The 19,122-nt window shown below is 51.7% G+C and overlaps 1 protein-coding gene across 2 annotated transcripts in view; it reads right to left on the minus strand.

Moving 5' to 3' along the window:
* SFMBT2 (Scm like with four mbt domains 2) overlaps positions 1-12,376 on the minus strand; it is a 227,553-nt gene extending 215,177 nt beyond the window's left edge. The window contains exon 1 of one of the 2 annotated variants that reach the window (XM_047064867.1): positions 12,240-12,376. The gene's annotated coding sequence lies outside the window, so the exon portion shown is untranslated. Of the gene's footprint in view, positions 1-11,777; positions 12,041-12,239 lie in introns of those variants that run through there. The other variant, XM_047064866.1, reaches the window with a different exon arrangement.
* Between the last annotated feature and the right edge of the window lie 6,746 nt (positions 12,377-19,122).

Here is a 19,122-nt window from a genome sequence, read left to right on the forward strand (position 1 = left end):
CTCCGGCTGGCCGGGAAGAGAAAAGCACACTCAGTTCAAGGGGTTTTTTTAATGTTTGTTTATTTTTGAGAGAAGACAGAGACAGCACGAGATGGGGAGGGGCAGAGAGACAGAGAGGGAGACAGAGAATCCGAAGCAGGCTCCCGGCTCCGAGCCGTCAGCACAGAGCCCGACGCGGGGCTCGAACTCACGGGCCGTGAGATCATGACCTGAACCGAAGTCGGACGCTTCACCGACTGAGCCCCCCAGGCGCCCCGGACTTTCAAAGCCCCTTCTTAACTAGACCACATGGCAAATGAAGGTTGACAAGTACAAGTGACAGGAATAAAGACAAACGTGTGGGATGACAGTGCAGCGCTGAGTGACCACGGGTCGACACGTCCGTGCCAGTCGTGGCAAATCGGGGTGAGCAAAACAGGATCCACCTCCAGCGATCAACACACAGCCAGAGGCTAGAGTGGTGATTTCACATCTGGTGTTCGTCCGTGTGCAAATAAAAGAGTTAAGTGTGATGAAAGCAGAGGAAGTCTAACTTCGTGAGTTGGGATCAAGAAGGATATTAATGCATAAACAAGTGGGCTGCCTGGAAAAGTACACGCTTGCACTCAGGGCCTCCTGTCACGCTGATGACGTCTGTCCTCCCGTTCAGACTGTACGGGCTAACTACCTCCAAACGCTCATCCTCCTCCCCAGGGGCCTCCAACCTGAGGCTCCTCCTTCCCTGTTTCCCACTTCTCCACCCTTCGAAAGGCAAATCCGGTCTCCCCCCCGGCAGGAGTGAGGGCAAACACCACACTGATCCAAGCGAAATGTTGGCGGCGTGCTTGGTCCTCCGACCCCCTCGACTTTTTCTGTCCCTTATCCCCACTCGTCTTATGCAGCGTTTCCGCAAGGTCTCCACGGGGCTGGAGAAGCGGCGTATCTCCTTCAGAAAGAGCCCCCACGGAAGCCTGTTTGGCACAGTCCCTTAGGGATCGCTAACCTACGTCCTGCACCACTGGCCACTTATCAAGTGCTAGATCCCCTCTTCTGCTGCCCAGGGAGCGTCTGTGCTTAGCACACACCCAAGACGATTATGACTGGATACTCAAGATGACCTCTACTGAAGAGTGTTTGTTTTTTTCTAACCCACCCAGAGGGAAACATCCTTTCCAACGTGGAGGTGAGAACAGAACGATGGCGACAAGGGCCAACCCGTCCTTTGCAAGGGTGAGGTATGCGTATGCACCTTAGGAAAGAGTCAGAGACGTGTTGTCTTCTCTAACAAAAAGATAGGGCGTTTGTCACAAAACCATAAAAGTAAACGTGGCTTTTACTTGTTTTTTTAAGTTTTGCTTATTTAAGTAATCTCTACACCCTACACGGGGCTTGAACTCACAGCCCCAGAATCAAGAGTCGCATGCTCTTCGGATTCTGTCTCCCTCTCTCTCTGCCCCACCCCAGTTGTGCTCTGTCTCTCTCTCTCTCTCTCTCTCTCTGTCTTTCTCTCTCTCTCAAAAATAAATAGGCACTAAAAAAATAATAAAAAATAAAAGAGTTGCATTCTCTTCTGACTGAGCCAGCCAGGTGCCCCACATGGCCTTTGCCTTTTTTTTTATTTTTAAGTTTATTTTATTTTTGAGAGACAGAGAGAGACAGAGCCCGAGCAGGGGAGGGGCAGAGAGAGAGGGAGACACAGAACCTGAGGCAGGCTCCAGGCTCCGAGCTGTCAGCACAGGGCCTGACGCAGGGCTCGAACCCACAAACCGCGAGATCATGACCTGAGCCGAAGTCAGACGCTTAACCAACTGAGCCACCCAGGTGCCCCGGCCTTTACCTTTTAAAGCCGGTTGTACCTAGCAAGAATTCTATCTGCCATCCACTACAGGAAAAAAATCAAAAATTCAAAATGGAGGATTAAAGGAAAGTGACTTAGCCAAGGTCACACACAAAAAACTCTGAGCCAGATCAAGGGTTCTGAATTCCCTAGACTGGTTCGCTGTACCCGTCAGACTGTAGGCTATCTACATTTAGTGCACTTCCTAAAAACTATATATACATATACATATACGCCAAGAGCCAATTTCCATTAAAATCCTGCTACTTTGATTTGGTGCAAAACTTGACTTTTTCTCCTGAGCTTTAGAGGAAGTGAAATTAGTTTCTACTGGTAAACAGTAAAGAAGCTTTGATGGCCAGCTTCAAGCCTGAGGTCAAGCTCACCGCGTGACGTGCACATCAGCCGACCTGGCCAGAGTGAGCACAGTGCTTCCCAGGCCTCACACAAAGAGCCGCTCTGAATTCAGCGTTCTATGGCAGAAAACAGGAACGTCCTAAAAGACCAAAATGCTACGGTGCATCTAGAAGACGATGCTCATTGGTGGCCAGCACTACTTAGAAAGGAAAATTCTAGCTCTCTTCCCCGGCTTCCAATTTATTCTCACTTACGTTAGAGCGGGAAGGTCTTTCAGAAAGGAGAGAAAAAAAGGAAACCGGTGGATATGAAAGCCAATTATTTTTTGAATTAAGCCGAAATTTCGGAAGTGCAGCACCTTCCCAAACTTTTAGTGGTTGATTGACAAGTCAGGGAGCCGCACGCTATCCCAACCCAGAAACACTGAGTAGTTTCACTTCTCCATTTTAAAGACGGGGATTCAGCTTCGTTTAAAGGCTTTCCTCTTTCACGAGGATCCAAAATAAATACAAACAGAAATGCTCTGGTCTTACCTGCATTTCAAATCAAGCACATTAAAAAAAAAACAAACCTATTTATACGATCCTGTATAACCTTTCCAAAGACTCGATCTCCGATCTCCGTATCAGTAAAACAAAGATAAGAGCACTCCCCTATACAGATTAAGGGGGCTAAAGCATTTAAAGTGCTAGGCACAGCGTGTCACAGTAATTTCAGTTTCAAGACAACGTAATACCAGGATTCAATTCCTCAATCTCTCTCACTCCACCTTGCTAGCAAGTTACTCAAGCTCCCTAAAGCCTCAGTCTCATCTGTAAAGTGGGGTGATATTTCCATAACCTAGATGAAACAGAAACACAAAACTGAGAAGCACAGTGGCCGGAACACAGTTCAGGCTTACAAAGGCAAGTGCTTTTATTTTCAACATTATCTGGAATAAACCGCTAATTCCAAATCTTATTAATTCCTCCATCCTTCCGTCCTTAGTCCCTGGACCTACAGATCCACATGTCCGGTTTTTAAACGAGCACCTACTGAAATTATACTTAAAATGACACTGTGTGAGAACTTGCACTCGGCATTTCAGACTCTTGCATTATACCTTATAGTGATGCGGGATTCATACTTCACTTTTAACTGAAATGGAATGGAAAAAAAAAAAGCCTGCCGAATTTAGGAGAAAGTAGACAAGGTACACCTTAATAATTTTTTTTAAGATCATTTTTTTCAGGGGCGCCTGGGTGGCTCAGTCGATTGGGCGTCTGACTTCGGCTCAGGTCATGATCTCACGGTTCGTGAGTTCGAGCCCCGCGTCAGGCTCTGTGCAATCTGAAGCTTGTTTCGGATTCTGTGTCTCGTTTTCTCTCTGCCCGTCCCCCACTTGTGCTCTGTCTCTGTCTCTCAAAAATAAATAAATGTAAAAAGAAAATTAAAAAAAAAAAAAAGATTATTTTTTTCAGGGCACCTGGCTGACTCAGTTGGTGGAGAACGTGTGACCCTTGATGTCAGTCAGGGTCATGAGTATGAGTCCCAGGCCGGATGTAGAGATTACTTTAAACAAAAAGTTTTTTTACTAATAAGAAAAAAGATGATTTTTTTTTTTCTCAGCCAATAAAACTTCAGGGGGAAAAAACAAAAATCCCAGGATAAAAATCTCTTCCACCTCTCCCAGTCCCACCAGCTCCAAACTGGTCTTGTACAGTCAGGGCTGCTAACATTATTTGCCCTACAGAATTCACCCTATGCTTTAACAAGCGCCGTTATCTACCGAAATGTGTCATTTTTGTTTTTAAGAAAATCAAAAAGAATGAAACAGAAAGGCACAATGGATTCTTCGCTTATTCAGTGTCAAAGACATCTATCTTATCACAAGAATGGAAACCTAAGTGACAGAAAGTAAAACTTTTTGATTAGTGAATGTCATCTTGTCAAAACACAAGGGGCCCTAACTATCAGTATATGGTGAAATATAATCACGTTCTGAAATTCACCAGGGTCGCCTGGGTGGCTCAGTGTGTTAAGCATCTGACTTCGGCTCAGGTCATGATCTCAACGCTTGAGTTCAAGCCCCGAGTCGGGCTCTGTGCTGACGGCTCAGAGCCTCGAGCCTGTTTCGGATTCTGTGTCTCCCTCTCTCTGCCCCTCCCCCCCCCTCAAAAATAAACAGTAAAAAATAAAATAAAATAGATAAAATTCACTAGGGTGCTAACCAGATGGGGAGTGTGATGCTAGCATATTTAAATCAGAATACCACTGAAATGATCATGCAAAACCGATCCTTAAGAATTTTATTTGAGGGCCACTTGGGTGGCTCAATGGGTTGTGTCCAACTCTTGATTTTGTCTCATGTCATGATCCCAGGGTCATGGGATCGAGCCACATGTCAGGCTCTGCAATGACAGCTCGGAGTCTGCTTGGGATTCTCCCTCTTTCTCCCTCTCTCTGTACCTCTTCCCCTCTCCCCCGAACTCTAAAATAAAAAAAAATAAAAAAAAATTTTTTTTTTAAAGAATTTCATTTGGGGGCACCTGGGTGGCTCAGTAGGTTAAGCTTCCAACTTTGGCTCAGGTCATGATCTCACGGTTCATGGGTTCGAGCCCCTCATCAGGCTCTGTGCTGATAGCTCAGAGCCTGGAGCCTGCTTTGAATTCTGTGTCTCTCTCTCTCTCTCTGCCCTCTTCTACTTGTTCTCTCTCTCTCTCTCTCTCTCTCTCTCTCTCCCTCCCTCTCAAAAATAAAACATTAAAAAAAAGAATTTTATTTGGTAACTTCATATCCTTGTTATGCAAGTTCTAAATTGAATACCTTCCCTTATTTATAATATACAGTCCTGTCTTGTTTACACTGACTTCAGCCAATGTTTGCTTTAGCCAATAAGATCATTTGTCTTCTCTGCTGTCCAAGACACTTCTGGTTTTACAAAGAGAGGAAATACAGTTGACTCTTAAATACTGTAGCTAAGACCAGAGTTTTCATTTCTTTGTGTGTGTGTGTTTATTTATCTTTGAAAGAGAGGGAGAGAGCCTAAGCAGAGGAGGGCCAAAGAGAAAGGGAGACAGAGAATCTAAAGCAGGCTCCGAGCTGTGAGCGCAAAGCCCGACGTGAGGCTTGAACCCGCGAACCTTGAGCTCATAACCGGGGGCCAAAGTCAGAGGCTCAAGCGACTGAGCCACTCAGGCCCCCAGAGAGGAAGTACAGTTGACTCTTGAACAGCACAGGTTTGAGCTGTAGGTCCACTGACACGCAGATTTTTTTTTTTTATAAGACATACCACTCTAAATGTATTTTCTCTGGGGCACCTGGGTGGCTGAGTCGGTTAAGCCTCCGACTTCGGCTCACGTCATGATCCCGTGGTTTACGGGTTTGAGCCCCGCGTCGGGCTCTGTGCTGACAAATCAGAGCCTGGAGCCCGCTTTGGATTCTTTGTCTGCCTCTCTCTCTGCTCCCCTCCCACGCTCACGCTGTGTCTCTCTCTCCTTCAAAAATAAATAAGCATCAAAAAAAATTTTTAATGTATTTTCTCTGCCTTATGATTTTCTTAATAACTATTTTCTTTTCCCCAGCTTTCTGTATTGTGAGAATACCGCGTATAACACAGAAAATACATATTCATCAACCGTTCATGTTACTGGTAAGGCTTCTTCTGGTCAACGGCAGGCTTTTAGTACTTAAGTTTTTGAGGCGTCCAGTTACCCAAGGCTTTTCAACTGGGACTGGGGGGAGTTGTTGCCCCTAACCCCCACGTTGTTCAGGGCTAATCGTACTGCCTAGTGGCCCAACGTAAAGAGCAGGGATGGAAAATGCAGCATCGGATTGGGTTCCTCCACTCACTAGGGTACCAGCAGGCTGCCGTCACCCACCCACGCTATAAAGACTACTGGATGAGGTCCCTGTACTCACTCTGTCTGCAATGGCGGGTACAGAGGGCTATCTGAGACGGCCCCTCATAGTCCGAGGAATTACTAAAACATACTCGAACCAGGTACTTCTTTGTGACTTCTATTCAAAACCACAATGACCCAGCCCAGCCCATGCTATCATAGGGATTATATGCAAAGGCCGCACTGGCGTGTTCCTCGATGTCTACACCACACCTTTTCCAGGGCATGAATGAGACGTGCCCCCACGTGGAGCCTGTGTCACTCAACAGCGACAGCACTTTAACCCTGAACAGTGAACTACAACCCAACTACCTTCGCAGACCTCTTCTGGAGCCACCGTCACCAAGGCCAGGGTAACGTTTTCACCATCCTTCGCGGACATGGGTCTGACAGATGAATCGCTTGGGCATGCCTACAGAGATGTGCTGAATCACCAATTTCCCCCCCAAACAGAAGCATGGAGATCTCTGAGTGAAACCCAAGTCCAAAGCACTTATTTCATCAACAAGGAAGATGAGGCTCAGAAAAATACAGTAAGTGGTCCAAGGTCACACAGCTAGGCAGAAACATCTCTGAAATAGATCCCCGGCCTCCTGGTTCTGTGTTCTCCTCAACGCAATCAGGCGGTTAGATCCTGGGTCACCAATGAATGCACAGCTTGGTTTGTTATGACAAGTATAACTTCCCTAATTTTTTTTCCTAATTGCAGAATGGGGACAATAAGTTGTTATTGGTGCAATATAGACAAGAACGGCTAAAACAAAACAAAACCAAAAAACACAAAATGAGTCTTGAATTACACATGTTAATTTCGTTTGGAACCGAGGACCTTTCACAAGTTCTTATGACCACTATACTGTTAAGTGAACTCCACAAGTTCCAAATAGTGACATTCTAACAGAGAAATGTCCAAACCTAGAACAATAGAACTGGAAGTAATTCAAATCCCAAAGTAGACCATTTTTCTTCAAATCACTAATGAGAAGAAAGAGGAGGAGGGGACCTTTTACTTCCATATCCCGACAAAAACTTTTAGGCAGAAATACAGACCCTGGAGAGCCCCACGCTTCCCCTGCACGGGCTTCTTAAACTCCAAAGGCAGCCCGTCCCAATGAAGGGGAACCCTCATTCACTTACTGTTCAGAGCAATGTTTCCATCACTCAGCACTTCTCAGATTTGGCAAGCCCTTTGTGGGCACTGGCTGTAAAGGAAGGTGAAAAATGCCACCTCAGCTAGAACAGGCAGAAATGGGATTTGATAAACATTCAACACTCCCAGGACAGCAAAGGAAGGTCTTAGGATAAAAAGGGACTAGAGAGGCCAATCCTCTCCCAAGCCTCTCACCAAGGCTCTCCCCTTTCTTCAAGAACCTATTCTGGGGGGTTGGATTTTTTTTGTTGTTGTTGCTTTTATTAAAGCAAGAATCATGAATCTAGGCATTTATACCTAGCTAGAGCAGGATTTAAAAAAAAAAAAAGTCCATGATTTTTGCCAAAAAAACAAAAAAACAAAAACATGAGTTGAAAAGCTCTCACACATCAATTACTCCCATCATTAGTGAAATTCAGGTCCCAGCGGGATGGCCTGTTTGAGACTCAAGCGCCTGTACCCAAATGGGAAATAGTCAGTTCTCACCCCTGAAGGTCTAGGCTGGCGCTTCTAGAAGACCGCACATCAGAACAGCAGGGGGTGGGGGGCACTCCTCTCCAGGGGAGGGGCTGCTGAACCACCCAGCCACCGGGCGGTGGTTTACACGGCCAGGGGAATGGGTCCTTCGCACAGTAAGAACTTTGATAGGGGAGTGGAGGGTTTCTGGGGTACATGGGTGTACCCTCGCAGGCAGGCTCGATCCCAGCGCAGAGCGAAGATAAGGATTGGAGACAACGTTTATTTACGGAAGGGAGGAAGCACGGGGTGTGCCAGTTTAAGGCGTGCTAGGGAGAAAGTAGCAGATCTCCTACCTCAAAGGAGAGCCTGGCAACAATTCCTCTGGCCACCAAGGCCTCTCCCCTCCCCCCTCCGTACCCGCTCAATCTCCCTCCCCACCCCCACTTGCCTCCCCAGCATCTGGGGCCGAATTTAAGCCTGTTTTTGCGTTTTCTCCGACCTGGTGAAACCTGGATCCACTTGCTCGGTGCAGACACGCCAATCGGCCCCCCGGGTCCCCTGGCCTCGGTGGGAGGGTGGCGGGGCGACGGAAAGCGGAGGGCAGCGGCGATGGATCCGGATTCAGGCAGGGTCTGCCCTGGTCGAAAGCGGTTTCCCACCGGTGGGCTCGGAGCCGCCGCGGCCGCGCCGCTGGAGCCGACCGAACGCCGTGCCGGGCGGAAGCTCTCCGGGGCGGGGGCTGCGGGCGGCGTGGGAGCCCTGGCCCCTCGAGCGCGCCCGCGGGGTCCGGGGGCGCGAAGGACGGGACGCCGGGCTGGTGAGAAGTCGGACTACTGCGCCGAAAGGGGCGCGAGCATCCGCACGACCAGCCCGTGGCGCCGGGCTCTTCCCGGAATCCCACCCCACTCTGCAAACCCAAAGATCCCGAAAATTCCGAAAGCGAAACTGCAAGCGGGTCTCCAGAAGTTTGGGAACGGTCTCGCAGGCTTGCCTGCGTCGTCTCCGCACTCGGACACCAGAGTTGCCGTCAAGGCCGAGCGCCCCAGGCGGTGGCGATCGCTCCGCCCGGCCACCAGCCGCGTCCCCGGGCCACCTCCCTCGGTTTTTTACGCGGAAAGGGCCCCAGCCCGGAGCCGCAGCCCTGGCCCCGGTTCCGGGGCGGTGGTCGGCCGGGCTCTCGCCGCGCGTCTCGGTTCCTCCCTCCTCCCGCTGCTTCCCCCAAGAAAGGGAAACTTGGGCCCTGCGAGAATCCTGAGGAATGTTCTTTGTAATCGGTTATGTATTGGCGTCCACGGCACAGCTCGGTGCAAAATCGCGGGTTTCGGGGCGTTAGAGTGAATTGTGCGCTTGTCAGCGGCGACGTCAGGAGGACGAGGGGAGGGGTTCCCGGCTGAAACTGCAGTTTACAAGCACAGAGCCATTTTAGGCTGGTTTCCACCCCAGCGAAGCCCACGGGAGAGCTGTCCCCGGAGGACGCGCTGCCAGCGCACGCTGGAAGGGCCGGGGACGCGCCGCGCGCTCAGCCCCGGGGGGCCGAACGAGTCTCCGCCCGAGTGTCGCCGATCTCTCAGCCCCGCCGACCAGGTGGGAGGGAATATCTGCCGCGGGGTCCCCACCCACGGGGCACTGCGAGGGACGGGCCTCTCCGACAGCGCGGCGTCCGTCTAAGTGGGGAGCACGAGCTGACCCTATGGCTCCCCCCTCTAGGCCCCTGCAAATGCCCAGAAACCGCGGTACTGCGCTAACTGCAGACCTAGCCACCACTATCTTTTTAACCCCAAGATTTAAACACGTCTCGGCACACGTGGCCATTCCACCATCAGGTCCGCTGGCCTAGATAAGGTCCCCAGGACCTGCCCTCGCCAGGCCCCGGGGACGCGCACAGCCGCCTCACAGCCCCCCACCCCCCCGGGTCCCTCGCGCGCGACCTCCGCTCGGCAGCCGCGTCCTGGCCACTGGCGACCCCTGTTGGAGATCTGGTCCCTAGCTTAGCGAGCTCCGGTTTGCTTGCTTCCCCCTCGGACTCCCCTTACAGCCTCCGACTTTGCCCCCAAACTCCAGTCTCAGACCCTCCCGGCCCCAGAAGCCGGCCTTTCCAGGGCGCCACTCAAACCCCAAAGCGACAGCGCCGCCCGCTGGCCTGCCACGGCCCAGGGCGCCCCTCTCAGATCCAGCCTTCTCGCGCAGGACCTGAGCAAGGGACACTTTCATCCGAGAACACTGCTCCCATCCCCCACCTTCCCTAGAGCTCAACTCCAAAAGCAACTCCTCGCTTCGACCCTACACACTTTTCCGCCGAGATCCGCGCGCGGACACCTCTCTGCGCCGCCATTTCCATCCTCCCCGCGCCTCGGTCGTGGGGCCCCCCGCCGCCAAGTGCGGCGTGCCCCCAGCACACACAAAACCCCACAGGCGTCTGCAGCCAGACTGCACCCAATACCCTGGACAGTCAGTCCTTTGAATGAGCACCTCCTCACTCCGCCTACCCCCGTAGGGCTTCACGCGCGCAGAATCCAGCAACAGGGAGAGCTCGTCTCCAAGAAAGCCGAAATAAATCATTGCCTCTGCCCTCATGTATTTTGCACCACGTGTCAGCAGTTTGTCACGTCAAATCATGGCAGGGTCTGGCTCCAAGACGCACACACACATTCGGGGCGTATGTCTTTGACACTCCCCCCCAACTGCACACACCGGTATGCCCACTGATCCAAAGGCACACACTGCAGTCGTGCTTGGATACCCTGGTCTGGACCAGCGGCACCCATCCCCCCCCCCCCAGCAATGGACTGGACACGCACACTCTTAACACGGAAAAAACTAGGGCAGCTCATTCTGGCTCTTTTTTCCCACTTAATTCGCTAAAACAGCTCCCGGAGTAGCCAAAGAGAGTCGAAACTAAGGGATGGCAACTCCGGTTGGGTTTTTTCCCACCTCAAAACCTTTATTTTCAGTTTTTAAAAGCCACCTTAGCCCGCCATATTGAAACTGGCACGGTTTCTAAATACTCCTTCTCCGCAGTCGCTGCGCTTTTGCAAGAAAACACAAGTACAAACCCGGCTCTGGACGTGCGTCCGGCCGCCGCGAACCGACCACTTCCCACCCCCACGGTTCCCCCGTCCCCGGTGCACCCTCTCCCGCCGCCCCGGCTCAAAATCAATAAATACATCTAGCAGTTCCTACAGTTGTTTCTTTTCTTTCTCTTTCTTTCTTTCTTTTTTTGGCGGATTTTTACCAACACACACATTTTAAAAATACACTTCAAAGCCAGATCAGATTAGCAATTTTGAAAGGAGGTCATATGAGAGCAGACAACAGGAAAGCCCCAAGTGACAGGATATTACTTTAAAGCAAAAAAAAAAAAAAAAAAAAAAGAGCATCCATGCCGGAGCACGCTCCGAAACTACTACTACTGACAATCTCATTTCAAGCTACACAGGCAAATGTTTCCAAGAGGGCGACTCGAATGTGTAAACGATTTTGAACACCCTTGACGGCTGGTCTCCAGTCCTCACCCTACGGTTTTCCCCCTCCCCGCCCCCAACACACACACACCAAAAAAAAAAAAAAAAAGAAAAAGAAAAAGAAAGAAAAGAAAGACAGAAAAGAAAAAAAAAAAAGAAGAAGACGAAGAAAGGGACCCCAGCAAGGAAGCGACCGGGGAGCGCGGGGCAGCAAGGGCGGCTGCGTCGCTAAAATGAGCGCACGAATGAGGAAGGTGGGCGGCGGGAGGGGACAGCTTGCACCCGGGGAGGAGGACGCTTTGCAACTACAGACGGCCTCCCGCAAGGCCGGGCTTTTCAAAGCCCAGGGACGAGGTTGGAGGGGGGGACGGGAAAAGCCAAAAAATGACAACCCGGAGCGCAGAGCGGAGTTTGGGGCTCTGCTCCCGTGCTGTCGCTCTCCCCTCCGGCTCTCCTCTTTTGCTTCTCTCCCGCAGCACCCCCTTCCCCAAGCCTCCCACGCCCGGGCTTGCTCAAGCTTCCCTTCCCCCCCCCCCCCGAAGCTGGAAAAAAAGAAGAAGAAGAAGCTGGGCGGCTCACACTCAACCTGCGGGCCGGAGGTCTGCTGGCGGGGCGGGCTGGGCGCGGGGACGGCGGCCGGCGCGGCGTCCTACCTGGTGAAGTTCGTCCTCCCCTCGGAGTGGACCCAGGCCCCGGGCGCCGCCGGGGGGACGCCGGCCTCGCCCGCTCGCTCCGCCTCGCCCCTGCTCGCCGCGCCTGGCTCGCGCCCCGCCCGCCGCCTCCCTCGCGCGCCCGCTCGGGTCCTCCGACTCCCACTACAGCCTCATTCCAATATGGCATCCTCTCTGTGCGCATGCCCGGCACTCTTTTTTAAGATGATTATTTTGTGTGTGTGCAGCGAACTCCTTCAACGACCTTTCCCAGCGCTCGCAGAACGCCTCGCACCCGTTAGCCTGCGGGGCGCCCCCGACTCCCTCCCCGGCCCCGCAGTGCCGCCCCCGCCCCCGGGCACACAACGACCCCCCCCCAACACACTCACACGGGCACACTTCACGCTCACGCTGCGCCCTCCCCGCCCCGCTCCCCTTCCTCCTTTCCTTTAGCTCACTCCGTACACGATCTGCAGAAAGTTCACATCACAGGCGTTTCCGCACAGCCATCCGCAGGGAAATCTGGGCAAACTCCGCATCTCCCTGGACACTTTTGTCTTCTGGGTTTGCAAGCCTTTGGTCGACCAAGTGCACAAACTTGCGCTTTATCCGCCGAGGGCCGGTTTGGAGCGGAGAGAAATTCAATCCTCTCCGCCACCTCTGCCCCGCCCACTGCGCCCCCCCCCCACCCTCCCCAGGGCACTTACGGGGAGCCTTTTCTATGGAGATTCGGACTTTTCCCGGTCCCTTGGGGAAGGCGGGAGGGAGCGGCAGAGAGGTTTTTTTCAGGGAAACGTGCCCCTAGGGGGAGGAAATTAAGTTGGGGCCGTTGCTCGGGCCAGCTTGCAGCTGCTCTCTGCCGGGCCGGGGCCGGACGCGAGTAACCGGGGTCGCCACGGCGTCTCCTGGAGCAGCACCCGGGCCCGAAGACGGCACCTGGCCCGGGCCGACTGGTGTAGGGCGGGAAAAGAATCCTGCCCGGGGCGGGGGGGGGGGGGGTGGGAATCGTGGCCCTCGGCGACTGCTGGAGCGCAAGGGAGGCGGCGCAGCCGGGTGCAAAGCGGAGTTACCAGCCGGCGGGTGCGGGTACCTCGGCGCTGTGCCCAGGGCGTGGGGGGTGGGAGGAAGGACGGAGAGGACCTGCCGGGGCCTAAGGCGCAATGGCTTCGCAGGGACTGAACGAAACGTCCCCACTTCGGAAAAGCTGGCGACGCCCTAGTGGGAAAGACCGAGAACTCACAAAGGTGGACCTCGCTGTACTGAAGAGCGAGGAGAAGCTGGTTGGGGACAGCAATTTATTTCCCAGGAAATCAGAGATAGGGACACGTTTGGTCCGGGGGGGGGGGTTGTTCTATGGCCGCAGGGGGTAAAATTCTCCAATGTCTCCCAATTTTGTGTTCATCTCTTTCCTAGGAAACCCTCTTGCCCTCCCCCAACGCTGGCTCAGGGGTCAGAAGGACCCCGGGGTCTCCAGCGTCCTGCGCGCTCGCAACTCCACCCACCTTCCCTCGGCCTGCTGCCCCCCGTGCGTCCTCCAGGCCCGGGGAGCTCTGGTGAGTGAGTTACCCGAAGGAGGGTGGACGCTTTGAAGGGCTGGGGACAGTGCAGGGACCCGGGGATGGAGTCCGGGGGTCAGAGACTGGTCGTGCGCCGGATCGGCGGGGTCCTGCCCAGCTGGGTCCTCCCCCGACGGCGGGCCCCGAGCTTGCCTAGAAGAGCCGGAGGAGGGACGTGCCGGGAAAAGGCTCTCTCCAAGCCACGAGGTAGGGAATGCCTTCCAGGGACGCGGTCCCAGAGCTCGGAGATGCTGGGCGGGCGTTGGCCCCAGTGAGACCCCGCGCACGTCTAGTCTGGGGAAGCGGGACCGCCTTACATCTTGGGGAGCGCTTTGCGAGGCATGAAACGACTTCCTCAGTCCCGTCACACCTCTTTAAGGTGCCACCTGAGACCGAGAAAGGTCAAACGACTCACACGGTTCAAACTCCAGCCGGAGTCGGCATCCCCTCCGGTCCCCTCCTCTTGGGGACACCATGCTGGAGCCCCTAGCTTTTTCGGCTGCGTGTCGCTGGAGGCAGAGACACTTCAAACCAACTGCACCCCGTTCCTGCACATTAACCCTTTCACCCGCACCCCGGACTGCCTCCCTCTGTGCCCTGAAACAGCTCCACTGGGAGTCGGACGGACGCACTGAGGCTCGGAGGAATCCACAATGTGGACGCCACAGACAGTCTCCTGGGCCCCACCCTAAGTGTCGTGCACCCAACTCACCTGGCTCCTTCAACACAGTCTGGACGGGAAGGAAGCGAGGGAGGCCGCGGACCGTCCCAGGCAGCGCTGGAGACCCAACCCGCGCGCCCTTCCCCTGGACGGGGTCACCAGGTCGGGCACTGCCCAAACGCTGAGCGCGCCACAGCAGAAGGGCCCCGGGAATGGGCGATCCCTTCCTACAGCCAGCCCGGCTGCTGCGGGGGGCGGGCGGCTGCGCCCCTCCCCTGAGCCTCCCAGACCCCGCGGCCTCGCTCGGTCCCGGGGAGCCCGCGGAGATCGCTCGCTACGCAGGACTTCCGGACCGCCCCTGTTTACGCGGAGAAAGCGGGTTCCCTCTCCACGAGCAGTGGCCACCGGAGCTGCAGCCAGCCATTGGCGTCTCTAGGCTTGTTTACCAGTTTGAAGTCATTATCATGCTCCGAACGTTGTTTCATCAAAACAAAAAGCAAATGCAAAAGAACCCTTAGCCCCTAACTCGATGGCCTGTGCGTGCATTATCCCACGATTCCTCTAGAATGGTCGAGTCTCTCTGTCTTTGATGCTCACACCCCCGGGTAGCTTGGCCTTGCTGACTAGTAAACGGTGCGGGAGGGCCATTGTCTGTACCTACCGCGACGAAGAAGTAAAATCATGAAGCCGGGTACACAATGGTTACCACGTTGTTATCACAAAGACAACGTGGTCTTTGGTGGCGTTGCTTCAAGTTCGGTGCGCTACGTGCCTACTGCTTTTTCCAGGGACTTCTTGAACATTCCTTGGCTTCCTACTCCGCATCCAGCCTCCATTCTCCTTTCTCCAAGGACACCACCGAGGCAAATGAAAACTGGGTAGAAGACCCCCTGAGGCAATTCAAGTGGCCCCTTCGTCCAGTGCCCTCCAGCTTCCGATTTTATTTCAGATCCAGACACTTCAGGTATATGGGCATCCAGATGTAGAGCCACTCTAAATCAAGTAAAGATTTTGGCGGGGTGGGGGGATCCAGCATCGTCAGCTGAGGATAAAACCTGGCAAGAATTGTGAATGTTTCAAAGTCAAGAAGGCAAGGCATGATGGTTTCCGATTCAGAGACGTGTAGCCATGTAAAACCTCATGATTAACACCACAAGCTGTCTCTATATATTGTTAACGTTTTCGAAAAACCTTGTTAAAAAAATCTTCGATCACACCAACTGACTATAATTATTATTTTATTCCTAAGCAATGGCTCAACCGTGAATTACGTCACTTTTATTTTTATCAAGATTTTATTTTAATGTTTCTAATGCTTCTTTATTTTGAGAGAGAGAGAGAGTTGGGGAGGGGCAGAGAGAGAGGGGACAGAGAAGCCCAAGCAGGTGGCTACTAGCAAGGAGCCAGATGCGGGGCTCAAATCCTCCAACCCTTGAGATGGTGTCCTGAGCCGAAATCGAGTCCGAAGCGTAACCAACTGAGCCACCCAGTGCCCCAAGATTTTGTTTTTAAGCAATCTCTACATCCTGCCCGGGTCTCAAACCCACAACCCCAGAGATCAAGAGTCCTTGGGATTCTTTCATATGAATGAGGCTTATATTATGTAAAATATTAAAATTACATTTGTTAATTGGAAATATATATAGATGTTATTTCCACTTGTTTGATGATCCGCCACAAATTAGGAATGAAGAATAACAGTTGAAAAGTTTCATTCTCGTATACGGTACGTTCCTAAGTATTACCCCACAAAAATGATTGCTGAGGAGTTAAAAGTTACATGCACATTTTTAAATTTTATGGGGCGCCTGGGTGGCTCAGTCGGTTAAGCGTCGGACTTTGGCTTAGGCCGTGTTATCACAGTTGGTGGGTTCAGGCCCCGCGTCGGGCTCTGTGCTGTCAGCTCAGAGCCTGGCGCCTGCTTCGGATTCTGTGTCTCCCTCTCTCTCTGCTCCTCTCCTGCTTGCCCTCTGTCTCTCTCTCCCAAAAATAAATAAGCATTAAACAAATTATTTATGCTGTCTATAATTACTGGAATCTCGCTTCAGTCTTCCCACCAAAAAAAAAGTTGGTCAATTTTCTCATAATTATTTCATGATTAAGTTATCATTTCCCCCTGAGAAAAGGCAATGCCCTAAAAAAGACAACCATCATGCTTTCTTAATATAGTGAATCTCTAATGAGATAATAGACTTACCATCTACTTACTTCACGCTGCCACCCTGGACCCCGACGCAGGGCTCGAACACGCGAACCGTGAGATCATGACCGGAGCCGAAACCTAGAGTCGGATGCCTAACCAACTGAGCCACCCAGGGGACCCAAGATTTTATATTTTTTTAACAGGAGGGGGAAAAGGTCTCTCAAAAATCCCCTAAAATAATCAAATATTTGGAGAATTTGTGCAGTCTTCCCTTTCCTGGAGGCTTACAAGCTAAATGTGTAAGATAGTGTTTTCCATCACTTTCCTACAGTCACGAAGTGTGAAATCTAAAGACACTGGTGCCCTTACGTTTTCACCTTTTCCCTTATGCCTAGTTCAAGCACTGAGCTCCTATATCAGGATTCAAGTGACCTCATCGCTAATTTCCTGCGTTTCCTTTATAAGTCGAGTGACCTCTCTGAGCCATCTCATGGGTAACGTAAGGGATTGGACTAGATGTTCTATAAGGTCCTTTCAAACTCTAAAGAGTGCTTGTCAGTCTCCCCCAGGCCAAAGCCACAAATTACTTTCTATAATACACTAACACCATCTCCGCCAGTTTGAAATTGCCAAGGTGCATATTCCGGGGTCACAAAGAGGGGGAAACAAATGAAGAAAACATATAGGAGAAGGGAGAGAGGGCCTTCTTGGCTCCACTGCCCTGAAGTAAAAGTACTGTTTGGTCCAGTCCTGCCTCATTTAGATTGCTGTCATGCTTTATATTTGCTGTGTGGGTTTTTTTCGGTTGCCCATGATAGTGACAGGGCCGATGTAAACGTACCTATGAGAGTCATTCTGGGGAAAGTGGGGTGATGGAGATCACTATTTAAATTGGTGGGGGCGCCTGGGTGGCTCAGTCGGTTAAGCCTAAGACGCCGGCTCAGGTCATGATGTCACGGTTCCAGGAGTTCGAGCCCCGCGTCAGGCTCCGCGGTGTGAGCACTGAGGCTGCTTCGGATCCTCTGTCTCCCTCTTTCTCGGCCCCTCCCCTGCTCGCATGCGCGCTCTCTCTCTCGAAAATAAATAAACGTTTAAAAAATACTTTCGAGGGGCGCCTGGGTGGCGCAGTCGGTTAAGCGTCCGACTTCGGCTCAGGTCACGAGCTCGCGGTCCGTGAGTTCGAGCCCCGCGTCGGGCTCTGTGCTGACAGCTCAGAGCCTGGAGCCTGTTTCGGATTCTGTGTCTCCCTCTCTCTCTGACCCTCCCCTGTTCATGCTCTGTCTCTCCCTGTCTCAAAAATAAACATAAAAAAAAATTAAAAAAAAAATACTTTCGAATAGTAAAAGACTTAAAAACAATTTTTTTTTTTTACATAAATGGGTGAAGAGTACTAAATGAGTGTGGTGATGAGTAGTGGTCCACGCAGATATCGCCCACCGAGCACTTTCTCGTACGTCTCTAGGGAGTTCAGGAACCCAGTATTGCCTCTCCTGTGGTTTGAAGGAGTTTCGGGCTTTCTTGGCAGTAAACGAAGAGACTTCTAGTAGACAGTCCGTATTACACGCTGCATGATGTCTGAATTCTCCTATGACATTTATTTAAAAATTTTTTTTTTCAACGTTTATTTATTTTTTTGGGACAGAGAGAGACAGAGCATGAACGGGGGAGGGGCAGAGAGAGAGGGAGACACAGAATCGGAAACAGGCTCCAGGCTCTGAGCCATCAGCCCAGAGCCCGACGCCGGGCTCAAACTCCCGGACCGCGAGATCGTGACCTGGCTGAAGTCGGACGCTTAACCGACTGCGCCACCCAGGCGCCCCTCCTATGACATTTATTTAAAGAGCAGACACAGTTTATTTGTCGGAGAGCCAGTTTGGACTGACGGCTTCTTTCTCCACCGAGGAAGAGCGGCCTGGCAAAAGTCACGCCCAACTGGTGAGGCTGCTTGTGTAGTGGGGTGCCTGGTATCACACACTTCACTTGGGGGATCTTAGTTTATATTGGGTAGAACGTTCTACATCCCGCAGCCTGGCTTCCAGCCGTTTCCGGAAGCAGCCAGGAAGCGGGAGTCCGGAGAGGCAAGGTCTGATACATAGTTGCACAGCGGGGCCTGACTCTCCATAAAAGGCTAAGGCCTCTTCTGCCTCTATCGCAAGAGAAAGGGGAAGAAGGGATTTATCTGGCACCTACTTTGTGCCAGACGCTGTTCGAGGTGTTCTTACATACCTGACAGCACTTAATATGGTCTAGTCTTTAAATGGATTTAGAATGTGTTTTAAACATGTATTTCTTTACATACAAAGCTAGATTCTGATCCGCTGTTACTGGAACAGATGCGTGTGTCCTTTTTGGTCACGCTGCTGGAGTTGTCTGGAATCATTTACATCCTCTCCGAGCAAGGACATTTATTGACCAAATATTGACCAAACACTCACACATGTGGGTACGCACACACACACACACACACACACACCAAGAAACAGCACAGGTCAGAGATGTGGTTTATGACCCTGGGACAGTTTTGCCCGTGTACATTAACTGCCCTGAATGAGACTAAATCCAACACTGCAAAATTATAAAAAGTCCCATTGGACTTGTAACATCATATAGACTAAACAAATTAAAACAGGCCACCGAAATCCCACATCAAGCAGTGAGGTTCACGGATAAGCAAGTGGATGGTCTTGGTTACGTGCACTCACTGCCTTAATAAATAAATATCCAACTATAATACAGAGAAGAAAGGCCAGGGGTTCGGACACTGTCAATGCAATGTTATTGTGGCTTCAAAATCCCCAGCCTCTTTGTTTTTACCGCCTAAGTCCCTTCAGATGATCTTACTACAGAATAAATAATTATGATCATGATCAAAGAAGGAAGTTAATGGAGCTGTAAAGACTTGATTCGCAGTGCCATCTACTGGAAACAAATATTGACTCACTTTCAGATTTTTTTATATAGTTTTTTTGGTTGGTTTTTAATAGAGTG

The sequence above is a fragment of the Lynx rufus genome, unplaced genomic scaffold (genome assembly GCF_022079265.1).
Source record: "Lynx rufus isolate CCGP_SWC_20201006 ecotype Redwood Valley unplaced genomic scaffold, mLynRuf1.p SCAF_7, whole genome shotgun sequence".
Taxonomy (NCBI): Eukaryota; Metazoa; Chordata; class Mammalia; order Carnivora; family Felidae; genus Lynx; species Lynx rufus.